This window comes from Stegodyphus dumicola, chromosome 9 (genome assembly GCF_044657685.1).
Source record: "Stegodyphus dumicola isolate Sdum_Otavi_A_Nest chromosome 9, ASM4465768v1".
NCBI classification, from domain to species: Eukaryota; Metazoa; Arthropoda; class Arachnida; order Araneae; family Eresidae; genus Stegodyphus; species Stegodyphus dumicola.
Genome location: NC_140776.1, coordinates 21,784,039 through 21,801,592, shown reverse-complemented (window position 1 = coordinate 21,801,592; position 17,554 = coordinate 21,784,039). Strand labels below are relative to the sequence as shown.

At 32.7% G+C, this 17,554-nt stretch overlaps 1 protein-coding gene across 3 annotated transcripts in view; it reads right to left on the bottom strand.

Annotated features, from left to right (window-relative positions):
* The window catches only part of LOC118181251 (cell adhesion molecule Dscam1-like), a 1,046,077-nt gene that overhangs the window by 296,911 nt on the left and 731,612 nt on the right, over positions 1 to 17,554 (bottom strand). The gene's annotated exons all lie outside the window — the stretch shown is intronic.

Below are 17,554 nucleotides of genomic sequence, written 5' to 3'. Positions count from 1 at the left end.
AAATGACACGTAACCTGTACTGAGCTGGCATATTTATGATTAGGTTTCTGAGATAATGGAATCAGTTCCTGTTCCGTTTAAGACCATGAACTTATTTGTATATTTTAAATTATGACACTGTTCTTTAATATTAAGAAATATAGTATGTACATAATATATATAGCTTAAACGGACCACTCAAAATGTTTAAAAAAATCATTTATTAAAGTTGCACAATATGAAAATTTCGAATTTTTCTACTGAGAGTTAAATAATTTCAAACAAAAATGTTTTCCTAAGTTAATATTTCCGATATTAACCGATTTTCCGATATATATATCCGTTCGATCTTTGTAGAAACAAATAATTCTAAAAATATTAAAATTTTTGGTATTGTATTTTATAACTAGATATTTGATTCAATTTTGATAATAAAATATTTAACAGTGTGTAACGAAAATCTTTAAAAGTTAAAGAAATTATTTTAACATTACGTAGTATAAAAAGTGCAATAATAAAATTACGGCATACTTAAAAAAGGAGAAAATTCCTAAAAGTTGTAATCTCAGAAAAACAGACATTATATAGCAATTTAACTGTATTTTTGTTTCAGATTCTTGCATGAATAAAAAAATTACTAAGCGAAACCTCCCTTGTGACTCAGTTGGCAGTAACAATAGGAAAAACGTTAAAACACAAATCTTTATTCAAATGCATCTAATTAAAGCAGGTGATTAAACTTTTTATAAAGGTAATAAAGTAGAATTGCTTGTGAAATAGCAAGATTTAATCTAAGAACGTAGCGCTGTAATCTCAATTGTGTATTTAATTCAGACGCTTTGTTCTAGTCCTAAGTGAAACGTTAGCTTTGTCAAAAACTATAAAAGGAGTACCAGTATTAGCTATTTAAAACGACACGTTTTAAGTACTTTCGTTAAATAAGTTTGCTTCCATTAGTCTTGTAATTTATGGAGGTACTACATTTAAAGTCTACATTTACAGCGGGCGTTGTTAACCTTATTTATTCACACAAGTACGTTCCTAAAGTAAATATTATAACTTGATTTTGAATATTTTAAGCATGTAGAAAAAGATTTTAATTTAAACACTTTTAAAGAAAATATGTTTAAAGAGTCAATTCCTATTTATAAAATGTGCTCGTATTTTCACTAAAAAAGTACATTCTGTGAAATAAAAATTTAGACTTCATGGCCTTTTTACTTCTTTGTACGAATTAAAGGAAGTATTGCAGTCACAAAAATATACGAGTATCAAATTTCAACTAAAATATTCATTTTAACCGCTATCGAATGTAATTTAACGATGCTTTTGCTTGAGACCTGTACGTAACGACAGATTAAAGGACTCTTCCCCCCAAAAAAAGTATAAAACTGATTTAAAATTAATTCTGAAAAGATATTTTTCCGTGACGTCTGTATGTAGGTATTATAAACATGTAGCCGCAGAATGTTGATATTTTGTATATAGGACTGCTATAACATGTAGTTGTACACTTCACTTTTTGGATGCCATCGCCAGCACCAAATGTATATATATATATATATATATAGATATACCCGTTCTGTTAATCGGCTCTGTGAGCTCAGTTTTTTTATTCTTATATGTTGGTAAATTGTCAATTTTTTCTTTAAAAATTATTGAATTACATTCTCCTTATCTTCCGGTTAAGGCTTTTATGCCTTTAGTTAATCTGCATGGAATAGTTTATAAGGTATTTCTCCCGCCTTCTTAGCATGCCTTCCTAGTGTCGTGCTTTGTACGCTGGGAACATATTCCAGAGGTCTGTGGTTTAATTCCCGGCAAGGAAGATGCTCATTTTTCACTTCTTTTAAAAATCCTAATGTCTCTACAGTGGCTCTCAAACTAAAAAAAGGTGGCGGATGGTGATTTTCCACACCCAGGATCTGGCGATTGGATTACCTAAACCGCAGTCACCCTTTAAAGGGGGGTATCTAAGGTATTTCTCCCGCCGTCTTAGCATGCCTTCGTAGTGAAGTGATCAGCATCCTGGGCGCATATTCCAGAAGTCCGTGGCTCGATTCCCGGTGAGGGGGTTCCTCATTCTTCACTCCTTCCTACTTAAAAAAACCTAATATCTCTACAAGTTGTAGAATTATCAGCAAATTAAAAGTTGTTTAATTGCGGCTAAGCCTAATTTTTTTTTACCATAGCAGGCATATTTGTTTACATTTCAAAATTAGCAAAATAGTGAATCAAGTCAGTTTCTACACCTTCAGTGTTTTTTGACCGAATGAGAACAAATTAAAAATTTCAGTTTTGTGCAACGAAAAATCTGCTCTGTTGTCTGCTAGCGGAATTGCTTGCTTTTTGTTGTGTGTTGTTGTTGAAATGCTAACTTTAATTGTAAAAATTGTTTTAACTGCATTTGGTGTTTTATTTTTTTCTATATTTCTCAACTTTTAATGAAGATATTTTGAGGTTAATGCATTTTTGACTTACCGTGATGAGATAATTGAATTAATTGAATGAGAAATCTATCTCTAATGAAATTCGAGGAAATAAATGAAATGCACCAAAAATGTGTATAATTTAATATTCCGTACAAGGAAGCATAAGATTTTTTTAAATGCGAGAGTGCGTGATTTAATTTCTCCTTAGGGCTTAATCGTAACCAATATATAAGCAACTATTATTTGTAATAATTGCTTATATTTTAATTAATTATCGATTTGAATTTAAAAAATTGATTTGACTGCTTCTATTTTGAATAAAAATGTAAACTTCATGGGGTTTTTTATGCGAGACTGAGTGACTTCACTTCTCCTTAGCTCTTGATCGCAATCAAAATACGAGCATAAACATTTATTAAAATATAAATTTCTTCATTTTTACAATTAAGTATTTAGCTGTTTCCGTATTGTAACAGATTAATCACAGATTTATTCTTTTATGTTTTCATCTTACCTTAGTTTCTTTATTTGGTTTATTTTCTCATTTGTCTTCTATGAAATATTTTTCGTGATTTTAAAGACAAATTTTTATTTCTAAATAAATTAAAAATATAAGAAGTTAATATTATTTTAATGGTTTTAATCATAAGTAAATGAGTATAGAAGTATTATACATATTTCAAAAGTATGATTTAAAAAAGTTTCAATAGATTATTCATTCGTTTACAAATATTTTAGTTTAAAATTCATTATGTTGACTTACAACTGATAACCATGTCAGCCTTCCGTATAATTTAAGTATCTCAGGTAGTAGCATACAAATGACGAGTAATCTTCTCAGGTAGTAGAATACAAATGACGAGGTAACACTCAAATGATGAGTAAGCTTAACAGATAACAGCACACAAATTATTGAACTTATTACTCCAATTTCGAGACAAAAACGAAATCTGACTTAATTAGAATTACATGCAAGTTAATTTTTTACGCTTACAATTTATTATATGCGGTCTAATAAGAGGTGGAAATTATTTATGTGGACTATTGTCAATAATTTCAGTAGAGATGCGTTTAAAAGGTTTGGTTTTACTTTCACAGCTCCTCCTCAAAAAGAGTTCTGAAGGGTGTGGCAACATTATTATACTCGGCGAGTTCCTTTTTCATCACACTATTAAGTTTACATCCTGAAAAGTGGTCGGAAAGTTGTCAGGTGAAACAGTTAGGGGTCTTAAGACACACGGACAAGCATCTGTATTTAAATCACAAAAGACAAGAACACATGACATGAATTGTCGCACATCACGCCACAATCGGAAGCGGATACTCAAGATCTTCTGAGGCTAGAGCTGTTACAGTCAGTCACATTCTTGATTTTGCAAGTTTTAGTAACAGGACACAACCCTAAATCCGGTTACTGAAGCCTCTCTTCCAAACGTGGGGCTCGACTCACACAAAAGTACACAAGGAAGTAGAAACTCGTACCTGCTATATATGCTCATCGTCTTATGTGTTCCCAATATTTCTTCCGTCAATCATGTCTCTTTCTCATCTCTTCTTTTCTCTGCTCGCATCTTTTTTTCTCCTTAGATCCTTCCCTTCTTTTTTGTCATTTTTGACGTTATCTCTTCTTTATATCCAAAGAAAAAACACCGTAAGGTCATCAGTCCAAACTCATCAACTTTTGTTGGTGGAGAAGTGTGTCACTGCATTTTATCGAAGGCCAATTGGAACCACGATGCAATAATAATATGTAACTATGATGTCTCTGCGGCTTAAAGAGAACCGCTAATTTTCTCCACAAATCTCTGAACGAATGGTGGGAGACGAAAACCATTTATGTACTTAGAAAATAGTAGGCCTCATACAATGTCTCTCCTCTTATTATAGCCTTTATAAGAACAATTTTTAACAATAAAGCGTGCAAAATATGTAAAGGAAAATATTTTCAAACTGCCGTTTGCGCATCACCATTTACAATGAATTCGTTCTCCATTTTATTCAGATTCCCTAATTTCAGATCCGTTGGACCACAATCGTACACCATTATCATACAACGATATCATTCGTCAACGTTACATAAAAGCATTTCTATCCCACAGCGACATTTTCAAAGCATCCATTTGCACCCAACCTCTCTGATGAGCTCCTAAACGATTAGAACGACAGCAAGTAAATACATTATTCTATTTCAGAGCCAGGGTCGCTGAGACCGAAAAGTGGTTAGTGACTCTGATTCTCGTACCGAAGTCTCGGGATCGAATTCCGGAGAAAGCATGGTTGTAATTTGTCTATCTCTTCATAGGAGGCAACGGTGGCCCACCTGTTAACTGCCTTCATAACAAAGAGACCATTGATTCCGGCCTTAGTAGTGGCCAACGCCTATAAATGGCTTGAGCCCGCCATTGGAAATAAATAATTCACAGCTAGGAAACAAATGGGAAAGACGTTTCAAGGATCCTATATGCTGTACCTTTTTCTATATCTTCCCCCCTGCCTGTAAACAATATCTTGACTTTCTTCTCAAGAATGGACAACAGAACAATTAATACTAGTTGATCTTCTTTAAAGTCAGATTTCTGTATATAGTATTTGGGATAATTTCTCCATATAAATATCTTTCGTTAAACTTCATTCGAAACTATGGAATAGCTTAAACCTTATAAACTCTTGTGATAGAATCTTTACAGTCCTTCAGGCTGTTATGCTTTATTATGCTACCAATACGTTTACCATCCACCATGGCTTGCCTGGCGTTGCGCACACACGAATGCATGAAGTTTTTATTTTGACATCTACTTGACCAAGAATTAGCCAGACCCGAACTATTGCTATTTAACCTGGCATAAGAACTTTAATTTTTATTTATAAAATTAAAGTGGTTGTCTCTTTATAAATAAACGGAGTGAGTTAAAATTGATAAGTATAATTCTTAAAAATCCACCTCTGTAACTAGGATAATCTTATAATATATCGAGTTGTCAATTTAAAAAAAAAATTCACCACTATTGTAAAAAACAAATATGATGAAATATTACATACCTGGGCATAGTGTTATATTATATTACATACCTCAGATAGTTTTGTTTTGTTTTATTTCATTAACAATAACTTATTTTTTGCTTATTTTCTAAGGTAGAATAAAAAGCAAAGCACACTGTCTCATATTTATTTGCTGAGAAGTAGGACAGGTTTTGTTTTCAATTTCGTTTCAGAAACCCGTAAAAACTGTACCATTAATCTCCATGTCAATCTCTAAACGTTTTAGCAATAATCTACTTTTCTACTTTTTAATAGCTCAGCAGACCTATACTGCATATTTTCATCAAATTTACTACCAAGGAGTGTAATGATAAAATTAAATGTTGATGTGATCTAACAGATCAGAAAGGCCTCCTAACTATAAGTTAAACTTATACTGCATGCAAAGCAGCTTCTAAGTCCGAGTTTATGGTATCTGATAATAAAGTAGATTAATCACATGTACAGTGTTTATGATACTGCACTGTAATAATTTAAGAATATTTAGCATTTAACTTCCAGTATTAATTCAGACTATAGAGTTTCATGATATCTACGGGAAATCACTGACATATTTCTAGTAAATAAAGTACTATAATGCCCTTTGCATAGGCTTGTATAATAAATAAAATAGTTTCACAACATGTTGCTTTGAACAAGTTTTCTAAATATATTTTAAAAGATTAAAATTTCATGCAATCAGCAAGTTCAAATGTCAATACGGGCATTTTCTTCCGAATTATTTCAGGAATTTAGTATCATATTTTCTAATTTTTCAATAGAATAATATATTGTTAATTATAGAATAATTCAAGTTTCCTTTAAGCTAGTTGTTAGTTACTTATTATCCATTTCATAAAATGGAAAATTACAATATTGTATTTCATCGTATAAAATATTAAAAACTTCCATGCTAGAAAATGATGGATCTAAATTTCAGAAAACAATCTAAGAATTCTCCATAGACGCTTAGCGTTTAGGGAAAAATATTTGTTGAAATAGCCACGTTAATGCATCTTCATCAACAAATTTGTCTATGCCTTTCAGATGCATGATGGGAATGATTAATTGAATATTTGCTTCTAGCATGTTGATATATGAGGTTGTTTCGGGCAAAGCAAGCAAATCGATCTTCTCTCTGTTTCTGTCAGCTGAAGCTGTGGAAGTTCATCATTTTGACGCGTCTATTTCTATTATGCTGATATTATAGATTCTCCTTTCTCACGTATATTTGGAATTTAAGCGATGCATGACGGCCTAACTTCACAAGTTTTATTCGCATTTTTTTAGTTCTTTTCTCGTTTCCTTAGTAATAAATGTACGATTATCTACAAATAGTGCATAGTGGAAATATACATGATGGCACATGTAAAATACCGATATAAAATACCTTTATGTAAAATACCGATGTTTTGTTTTTGGCCTTTTTCTCAGGTATATTTTATTACACGTAATAAAATAGTTATGTTAGCCTTTGTTTCCATTCATAGACTACGGGAAAAAGCTCGAAGGCAGTCAAATGTTACGAAAAGCCTTATTGCTTACTCAGAACGTCCCTTTTGATGGCAGCGAGCTGTTGTTGTTGCTGTCTTGCCCATGAATTTCATGGAAGAAGGGTTGTCAGAATCACATACAATGCTATAATACACTGTAAAAAACAAAAATGGCTGCAGTTGAAACACAAATTTTACTCCACAACGTGCTTTTCCGTTTTAACCCGAAATCCTCTAATTCTGCAACGCCATTGGCTGCTTAGAAATTCTAGGATTTTGCTTGGGTTTCAACTCGCCAAGAAGTTTTCGCCAATTCCTATGGAATCTCCAAGGATTTGGGTCAGAATTGAGACGCTCTTTTGCAGAGCTTCGAGGAGGCTGGACTTCTACTTCCACCCCAATTTTGAGGGAAAGCACCCCGGAACGCTGGTTCGAGAGTTTCCCACCCTTCTCCCATTCCACCAAACCACATGAGAGGCCTTTCGGCTAGCCATATATTTAGTGTGTTCTCATGCCTCAAAAAGACACTTTACATTTACGAACATCCATGCCTTCTTTGGGATTCGAATCTCGGTATTTCGGTACCGCAGTACGCATCCCTAACCACTATACCGTCTGGGAGGCAACACAGCGTGTAAGGCTGCTGACAGAATTTGAACGCGAACAGGCATATTATTTTGTCATGTAAAACTGTTTATATAAACGTTTGTAGCGTATAACTTAAGGATATGAGTCTAAGTATTATATATGAGTACATATATAACAATAAGTGTAAATATATATATTATAGTACATACATGGTAAAGGATTATAAACACGATGAAGATACTAATTTTTTAACCCCAAGATTACGAATTCAGCATTTGGCGCAACAACGTGTGGCTTCGATACTTCATTAAAGATGTAAGTCAATTATTTTTGAACTGAAAGAAGAAATAATTTGAATAGACTTGAAAAATATCAATTATTAATGGTATAATCAACAAAAGAACATTCGTTGTTGATGCATATTAATTAAAGAACACTGCTGTTATAAAGTTTCGATTTTGATTTACTTAAGTAAATATTTTGTTTGAATTATCAATTTAAAATGGCAGAATGAGAGAAATATAAAAACGCTCAAGAACATCCATTAGATCTGTAACTACGACACATACCAGTAAAATCGATAATTTGCTGAAAGATGAAGCAACTGCTAATTTACTGAAAAGATGAAGCATCTGATATTCGCGTAAAATTTCATAAGATTAAGTATTTAAGAGATCAACTACTAGAAAAAGGAAATTTCTTAAAATCATTACATAAAGAAATATTTAAGATAATTGATGTAAAGGATACAGAAAATGAAATTGTAACAACCGAAAAATAATTAAATGCAAAGAGAAAATTCGCGTTTTATTACAGAAATCGAAATTAAACAGAATTAAAGTTCTGTTGAATATATATGTTTCTATTATATTAAATATATCTGTTTACATTATTTTATTAAGTCCTGTTGAATCAATCATGGAAACCGGCAATGGCTTTAGTTTTGTAAATATTTCTAATATGTTTAAATAACCGAAGTTGTTAATATCAATTTTTACGATAAATACACTTTTTTTTTGAGAATTTTTTAGAGAGCGAATTTGAAAATGCTATTCATAACAATAGTAAGTTAACTAAAATTGAGAAATTTACTTACCCGAAAACATTGTTGAATAGAAATTGTTGGATGAAACATTGTACATAGAATTCTATTAGGGGTTTTATCAAAACTGAGGAAATTTGTGACCTCTGTATTAAATTGTTAGCCGAATAATTTGAGCAGGTTGCAGCCGAAAACATTGCGGATGAAAACATCACGGGGAAAACAACGCAAGACGAAAATGCGGTGGTACAAAACATCATAGGAGAAAAGAAAGCGAAGAGGAAACATCACAGTTCTAAAACAACGTGGTACAAAATATTACCGTCATCGAAAATAAAGTGGTTAAAAAACTTCGCAGTTTAAAACATCGTGTCGAAAATATCGTGGTAAAATGAAGCATCTGCAAATCACCGCATGACGATAACATCGTACAATTTATAACAGAAAAAATCACTTTTGCTTATTACGCCGACTGTTTTCCTGAAAAAAACAGACTCTTGAAAATAAAGAAGATGATTCCTGGTGAATCAAATATTGGAGATTTAAATCCGTTTGTTGACTATAAAGGCATACTCCTTATAGAAGAGAGACTACGAAGTGTAAAGTACTCGACCATTTTACCAAAGAAACACAGGTTCACAGAAATGAGTGTGATAAATTCCCACGATCAGGTATGCCATTTCGGAATTGAAGACACTCATATTCGACAAAAGTTTGGAATCATTAAAGTTTGTCCTTAATAAATGTGCCATTTGCAAACGCTTCAACACTTGTTATGGTGCTCAACTAATAGCTCCTCTTTCTGATTTTTGAATTGAACGATCTCAGCCATTTGCTGCACTTGGTCTGGACTTTGCTGCACTGCTGTACATTAAATACAACAAAACTAAGCACTGTATCCTACTGTGCAAATGCACTTTGAACTGGTCAATAATCTAGCAACTGAAACATTTCTTCTAGAACTCATGAGATATGTCGTAACCACCACGAAGACATGCTAAGATGGCGGGAGAAATACCTTATATTTTTATCAAACCGAATAACGTATTGATTTAACTTGAATTATCATTGAAGTACTTATTATATTTTTGTTGTAATATTTAAATTTTACTGAGTAATATTTTTTTTAATATTTGCACCATCTGATGAACAAAGTTTTCATCGGGGAGGGGGTAGATGTGGAATATTTGAAATTTGTAGTGGCACTCGCAAGGAGGCAATTGTTATAGCAAAACTTCTTGCTTACTAAGGCTACCGATAGAACCTGCCGACAGGCATATTATTTTGGTCTATAAAGTTGTTTATATGAATGTTCGTAGAGTATAATTTAAGAAAGGATATATATGTAAATATTGTTTATAAATATATACAAATATAGGATTATAAACACCGTGAACTTTGTTTAAAGCACTTTGAAGACTCCCAAATAATAAATATTGGAGGAAACATAATTTTAACAATGAAAGAAATTTAAAGACAGAAGTGGGTTTCAATCAAATTGGTTATCAGTTAACAAAACACGTAGACCTTGTTCGGGAAGTGTATGTAATGACTATACCCTTGTGCCGTTTTGAATACGGTGACTTCTGTGTATAACTTGACAACAAAATTGACAAGAGGCACATGCCAACACCCAGCAACAGAGCCACTGCATATGAAACTATTGAGAGAAGATATTCCAATAATCTCTGTGGACTCATAGTTACACCAATGGATCCATGATTGAGCTAGGTACTGGAGCTGGCGCAGGAATCTATTGTATCCATTTTGCATTCTATAAGACAGTGGAAAGAGATACTACTACCAATTTTGATGGTGAAGTTGAGGCTATATTTATTACTCCGAATCAATTAAGCGCTCGGAAGAGTAATTTCCCACGGAATGTGATTCTGTCCGATAGCAAAGCCGATTTGCAGGCTACCTTCAACAATAAATGTTGCACTTCCGAACGAATTTACGAATGTAGGAAGATTCTTAACACTTTGGCTGAATCAGTTGTTTTGCAGTGGATTCCTGCTCATTGTGGCACCGAGGGAAATGAAAGAGCCGATTTCCTGGCAAAGAAAGGAACGACTATTCTACAAACCACTAATAACCATATGACTTTTGATTCTGCAAAACTCCTAATGAAATTAGAATTTAAGAAGAGATTTTCCTCCTACTTATCAAATGAAGCTAAGGGAAAAGCTTGGGAATGTCTCACCAGTTCAAAGATAGTTATTCCAAATTTTCATCGTCCTGTATGTTATTTTCATGTTATTTAGTCTTTTGACTTTTTGTTACGTGATGTCATTTCGTCTTTTGACTGGGCTTGATTGTTTGAATGCCCATCTTTTTAAAATTAGACTTAAGGCCTCTTCAGTCTGTAGTCATTGTAAAACTGGGGAGTCCATGGATAAGGATCATACTGACGAATGAATTACACTATTATCTTTTAATTCTACGTATTATTCTTAAGCATTGGGATGCAAAATCAAGACTAATGGCTCAGTGGCCAAAATGTTTGTCATTTGTGTAGTTTAGGCATAATAATACCGTCTTCATTGACTGTGCCTTTAAGCTTACATTAGTTTTGGGTAAGAGCTCATTATACATGTGAATGGAGTAATTTCCCAGTATTTGGATAATCTGTGTATGGAGCTATGTAGTTTGAGCAATTAATTGATTCTCCAGATAATATAATTGATAAAGATCATGGTTTTTCCATGATAATGATGTATTTTCAACTGTATGAACATAAAAAATTTAGTTATGTCTTGTCATCTGATAACATCTCTTGCAATACTATATTTTATTTAAATCACAAGATTAAAATTTAATTATTTAAGAAAGCATTAAAATTTAACGCAACATACTTTTCTAAAATTTCATTTTCCCCTTGATAAACTATGCATTTTTGTAACGTTAAACACTTTTTGGTTAGTTTTTTAAACAAAACTACAGCATGTTTAAAACTTTACAAAGAAATTTGCGTAAAAGATGTGCATCAATAGCTTTATTTATAATTCGAAGAAATAAGTAATATTTAATCAACATTGAAGAAAATGATGCGTTATCTGAATTATCTTTAGCCCTAAAATATCAAATTATTAAAAATTTATATTCTTTAGATAAACTTCAGTTTGGATGGGAAGAAATAAACGAAATTCAAATCCAGAATAGATATATTTATTGCGTACATATATCCAGATTTAGCTCTTTCCAGTGGAAGTATTTTATTTATTATTTAAGAATTTTATATTTCTGTGATGCTCCGATTACATAAAAATGGAGTAATATTTCCTTTTCTAATACATGAAAAAGTAATATTCCTCTTTCTTATTTCTAATTCTCGTGAGGCAATGATTTGTTGATGTTATTCATAACTATTCTTATATTTAAAATATGTAGAAGTGGATTTGTAACATGGAATAAAGTCAAATTATTCCTAAAAATTGCATTCAGGTTTATTTATAAGCGTGTAATGATTCATAAAATGCATAAATATTACACACTTATCAAGTATATATACCTAATAATTTTTAAAGCAGTATGTACTTTCAAGTTGACGAAGAGGCTTTATTAAAAATTTTAAAGCAGTTTGTCCAAATTTCAGCTTTCATATGAATCATTTCGAAGTTCAATGCTCAACATTATTTAATTTTATTTTAAGGGTTACATAATTTCAAAGCAGTTTAAAACTGCAGGATTACTACAAGTGATATAGTGGGTTCTGTGATATAGTCTTGCAATTTCGAGTTGAGGATCATACATGTTTTTGAGAGTCATGTTGATGTTGTTATCTTGTCGATGGATTTCATGGAAGAATGGTTGCCAGAGCCTCAAGGAGGTTGGAATTCTATTTCCACCCCAATTTTAAGGGAAAGCACCCCGGGTGGGGCGTCCGAAGCATTTCCCACCCCTCTCTCCTACCACTTTTGACTCGCCATATATTTAGAGTGCTCCATGCCGCAAAGACACTACACATTTACAAATATCCATGCCTTTTCCGTGATTCGAACCTGTGCCTTCGGTACCGCAGTAGGCTTCTCTCACCACTATATCGTCTGAGCAGCTCGATAGTCAGGTAACAACAGGAAATATCTTAAAGTTTAAATCAGTGCATGCGAATTTCTTGTGACGCGTTATATAGAAGATAACAGTTCGTTTTTCAAAATGGCAAAGTTTGAAACGTCACATTCAGCTTTCTGACTAGTTCGCGTGTGCTCAATTCGGGAGTTTCTACCAGCTGAAGAAAAATTGCATCTTCCTGTGCTGGTGTATGTCTGTCGTGTGTTCTTCAACCCACATCCTGAAGATTGTGTGTCTGGTGGAAGCTTCCAGCATTTCTCAGTTTGTAATCCAACCTGCGAAGACATTAATCATCCCGAGAACAGTCTGACGGCTAATGACGGACATGCTCCGAAGCTGTTAGTAAGGCATTAGCATTACATTGACTAGAAGATAAAATATAAATATGTTCACGAACGAAATAAATTATGAGCATGAGAATATTTCTGGTAGCTACCAGATGCAGCTTTTGAAATGTGATTTAAACGACGGCTTGATGCCATTCTACGGTGCGCGATGAACATTTTCCTATGCATAGAAATACCGATATTCCAAACCGAACATATGCAAATACCGATGGTTTTATGTTTCTAATGAAGTTTTTCTCCTACATCGGATATAACGTCATACTGTTTTCGCATTTATCTAAAAAATTATGGGTCGTACAGGTGCAGTTCTTTGAGTATTTTTTATGCGTTTCGTGCAAGAAAAGTGACTGTGAAGTGTTTGGGCGGTGATTGGACGCCCTGAATGAGATAAATCTTTTCACAAAAATCACTACTTAAAAAGCAAGAAATATTCTCAGAATGAAATAATACAACACCAAGTAATGAGCATTTCTCATTGTATTTTAATATTTTAAGCTAAGGTACACACGTTATGAGCGTGTAATTTTACACTCTCATAATTTGAGTACTATTACTGTAACCTTATACATGCATATTCAAGTTTCTATCTGAGTGTATTAAATATGTACAACATGGGAGCGCGAAATGAGGAATTATTTACATTTTTTTACAGTAAAGTTTTATTCAGGAAAAACATCATAAATTCTAATTACGAAACTAAGTAAATGACTGACATCTTTATTGATTTCGCTGTTTACAGAATCAGTGTGCATTTGTATGTCGTTGACTTAGATCCATACTACACGGATTCAGAAGAGCACATAAATAGAAATTGCATCTGAAATCAGATAGCCAGATCGAAGAGTCGCAGCTGAACAAGACATAGACATCTTGAGTTGGCATATCAGATAACAACAGACGCCTCTGTATTAATAATATCATCAGTGACTTCATCCAAAACTGTGCCCTTGGATACATGATACTCTCAGGCGACCAATTCATCACTTCATCGATCTCTATTTGTTGCAGATTTTCCGCATCATTTCATCGAATTATATTACAAAAACAGATTAATCGCGATCGTTTCCTTAATATTGTTCTAACTCTCATAAATTTAAAGTTCTTATCAAGTTTGTTACTGATGTTATGCTACATGTAACGCTTTACTATAGTACTTTACTGAAATATTTCCTTAGATAAAAGTAAAAAAAAAATACGCCGTTGTTTTTACTGAAGACTTATTGCTGCATTATTTTCTTAACTATAATAAATCAAATAAAGCATCTGAAATCTTTCAGATTTTACATTACGTCCAAAGGGACTTTTTTAACATTTTCTGTGCTACCTTTATTTATTAAATATCATGTTCTTTGCACTTAAACCAAAAAATTCAATTCAACAACAATGTCGCAAAATGATTTTAAAATGAGCATATCTTTAGAAGTTTCGTATAGTATTGTCATTATTCTATTTTTCGTAGAGTATTGTAATTCCTCGCTTTGAATCCGTTGAGTTTTTAAATAAAAAAAGTCACAAATGCTTTACAAAATATAAAACAGAAAAACAAAACAAATTCCAAATTCCAAATTAAGGCTTCCAGATGCCCATCGGTGGAAGATTACGTTATACAAAATTTGATGGCTCTAGGTACCGTTGTTTTATCACAATGCGAGAAACAAACATGCATTTATGCAGATTCTTCATTATTTAATTCCTTTAATATAACACAGGGCGATAATATTTGGTGGCAACCATTTGAAGAGTGAACCGACATTTAAAGTTTTCAACGCAAAATGCCAAAATGAAATTAATAGCCCTTCTTGGCTAACGCCCTTTGGGCTAGAAACGATTAAGTTTATAAAATGTTCTTTTATTCACATCGGTATTTTAAAGTTTTGAATAAAATAAATATTTTCCTGGATATAATACACATATATTACGAAAACTAAATGTAATTACTGGTTTATGTTGCATGCAAGCAGAAGCAATCAGCAAGAATTTAATCTTCATATATCTCCTAGCAACTAAATGAAAGAGGTAAACTATTTGGTTGTAAAGAAAGGTTTCCACCAAAAAACGATCTCAATAAACCTGATCAGTGGAAAAAACAGCAATCAGCCACCACAAGAAGGCAATTGATGAAAGACCAGGGGCCATTAATTGCTCGTAATCAGGAATGTCACAGAAAAGTACTTTACAAAAATGATTACTGATGGCTTGCATAAGATGCTACATATGACAATAAGAAAAACGTCAGTGTATAATATTATCGTACAAAAGTATAGTGCATTTAGTGATAAGATACATGAATACATAATTTAATGGTATTCCATAGTATAATGCCTTAATATTATGAGATAGAGCTATGTTAAAGTACAAATAATTCTATAAGATAAATACTACTAAATGTGAAATGCGGCACATTAAATTTATGTTGTTTTGACATAATAACTGTAGTAATGCAAAGCGTTTTATAACACATAGTTATTTAAGAATGATGTAAATAGGTGATATATGAATGAACCAAAATACGATAATACATTGCGTTAGATGATTACATTAGTTGTTTTAAAACAGTGCCCCACTTACTCTACACGTACCTTACAAACATTACAGCAAATAAAGCGTTACAGGAAAGTCACATGTGGTATTGAATTATTTTGATGGAACATCATCTTTTCGTGCCGGAGCTCTGTTCGACGTTTTACCTCGATAGCAGCATCAACACTGACTGGTATCTCGCTGTACATCTTATCGTCGAGGGCTTTACCTTTTTTATAAATAGTCTTTGCGGGTAATACCTTGACAATCCCACCAGATACAAAACATGATCCTTTTGCTAGTCAAATTGTGCATTGCGACGCTGCCGGCCGGCTCACCGAGCGCGGACCAACCTCCTTTTCCGGTCTGTGCTGTTGAAGTAAATCCACTTTTCGTCACAAGTGACGATCTCGCCCCGAAGTTAGTCCTTGCGTTGATATTTGAGCAGATTAGTGCAGGCCCGAACACGTCTGTCCTTACCACAAGTCAGCTCGTGCGGCACCCAGCGATTCAACTTCTACGTCAAGTTAATGCGATGCATAGCGCGATCAATAGACATGGATTAACGTGGACATGGACCGTGTCATAGTCCTTGTTTTGGAACTTTCGGTACCAAACTTTCACATGGTCATATGACACAATATAAGTATTTAAAAAAATAGAATTATTTGGTGACAATCTGTAACTGACGTTTTGCAACAGAACTGTAAGTAAAAGATGGTTCTAGTCTGGTAGCGTGATAATTCCATTACAGACACCTTGTACCTAATGGTAAGGATTTTATTTTATTTTATTTATTTATTTATTTTACAAATTTCACAACACAGTGTACTGGTTTCTTTCTTTTAAATTCTAAAAATCGTTTGACAAAATATGATTAAACACGCCAACGCGAACTGTTCGAGCAGAAGAAAGTTGCGGTGGCGGAAAAACTTTCGTTATAATCCGATATTATGAAATTTAACAAGTAATTCTATACTAGTTTGCTGCTAAATATAAAACTTTAAATTAAATACTTCTGTATGAAATATTATAGAATTATGAGATATGCTACATATCCAAAAATAACCAACGAAACAGACAACTATCTGTTTTTGAAAAAAAAATTAAAGTTAAAATGAAATATTTCTCGAATTTTCCTGCATTATGAGATGCATTGCATGTACAGAAATAAAATAAAATAAGTTTCTTTTTGGTTACCTTCACATATAGAAATAATTCAGTCTTAAACATCGTAAAGACATATATATAGTTACGTTCTATTTATAGCAGACAGGTTCGCAAATGGAAATATTACTGTACAAATAATAAAAACAATAACAAATGTTATCCTACAAAATATAAATAAAAAGATCTGAAAGTTTACAGATTTTATATTCCACCCAAAAGGGCATTTTTTAACGTTTTGTGTGTTACCTTTATTTATTGAATATGATGTTTTTCGCACTTAAACCATTAAGTTGAATTCAGCAATATCACAAAATAATTTAGAAAAGAGCATATACTTAGTATTTCCAATGCACAGTCTCGCGTGCTGGAGATATTTTTTTCCGTACAAATTTGCCATTGATCGCTTTAGAACCGTTGAGTTTGCTAATCAAAAATTCGTTAAATGTTTACAAAGTGTGAACAGACACTAAAACAAATTCCAAATTGTAATTTACAGATGCCCACATTCGTTTGGAGGATTACGTTATTCGAAATTAGATGACAATGTAGCGTTGTTTTGTCACAATGAGAGAAAAATTCATACGTTTATGCAGATTCTTCAATATTTATTTTCTTTAAATATAACACAGGGCGATAATATTTGGTGGCAGCACTTTGTAAAGTGATACACCTTTTTAAAGATTTCAACACAAAATGCCAAAACGAAATTAATAAACCTTGTGGGATAACGCCCTTTGGGCTAAAAATAAATCTTTTCTGCGTGTAAAAGAAATTCTAAAAGATGGAAAGAAATATGGTTAGAATAAAACAGTAGAAGTACCATTATATGTGCATTATATAAATTGGAATAATTACAAAATTTAACCACTGTTTTGTGTTTGTATCATAAATTAC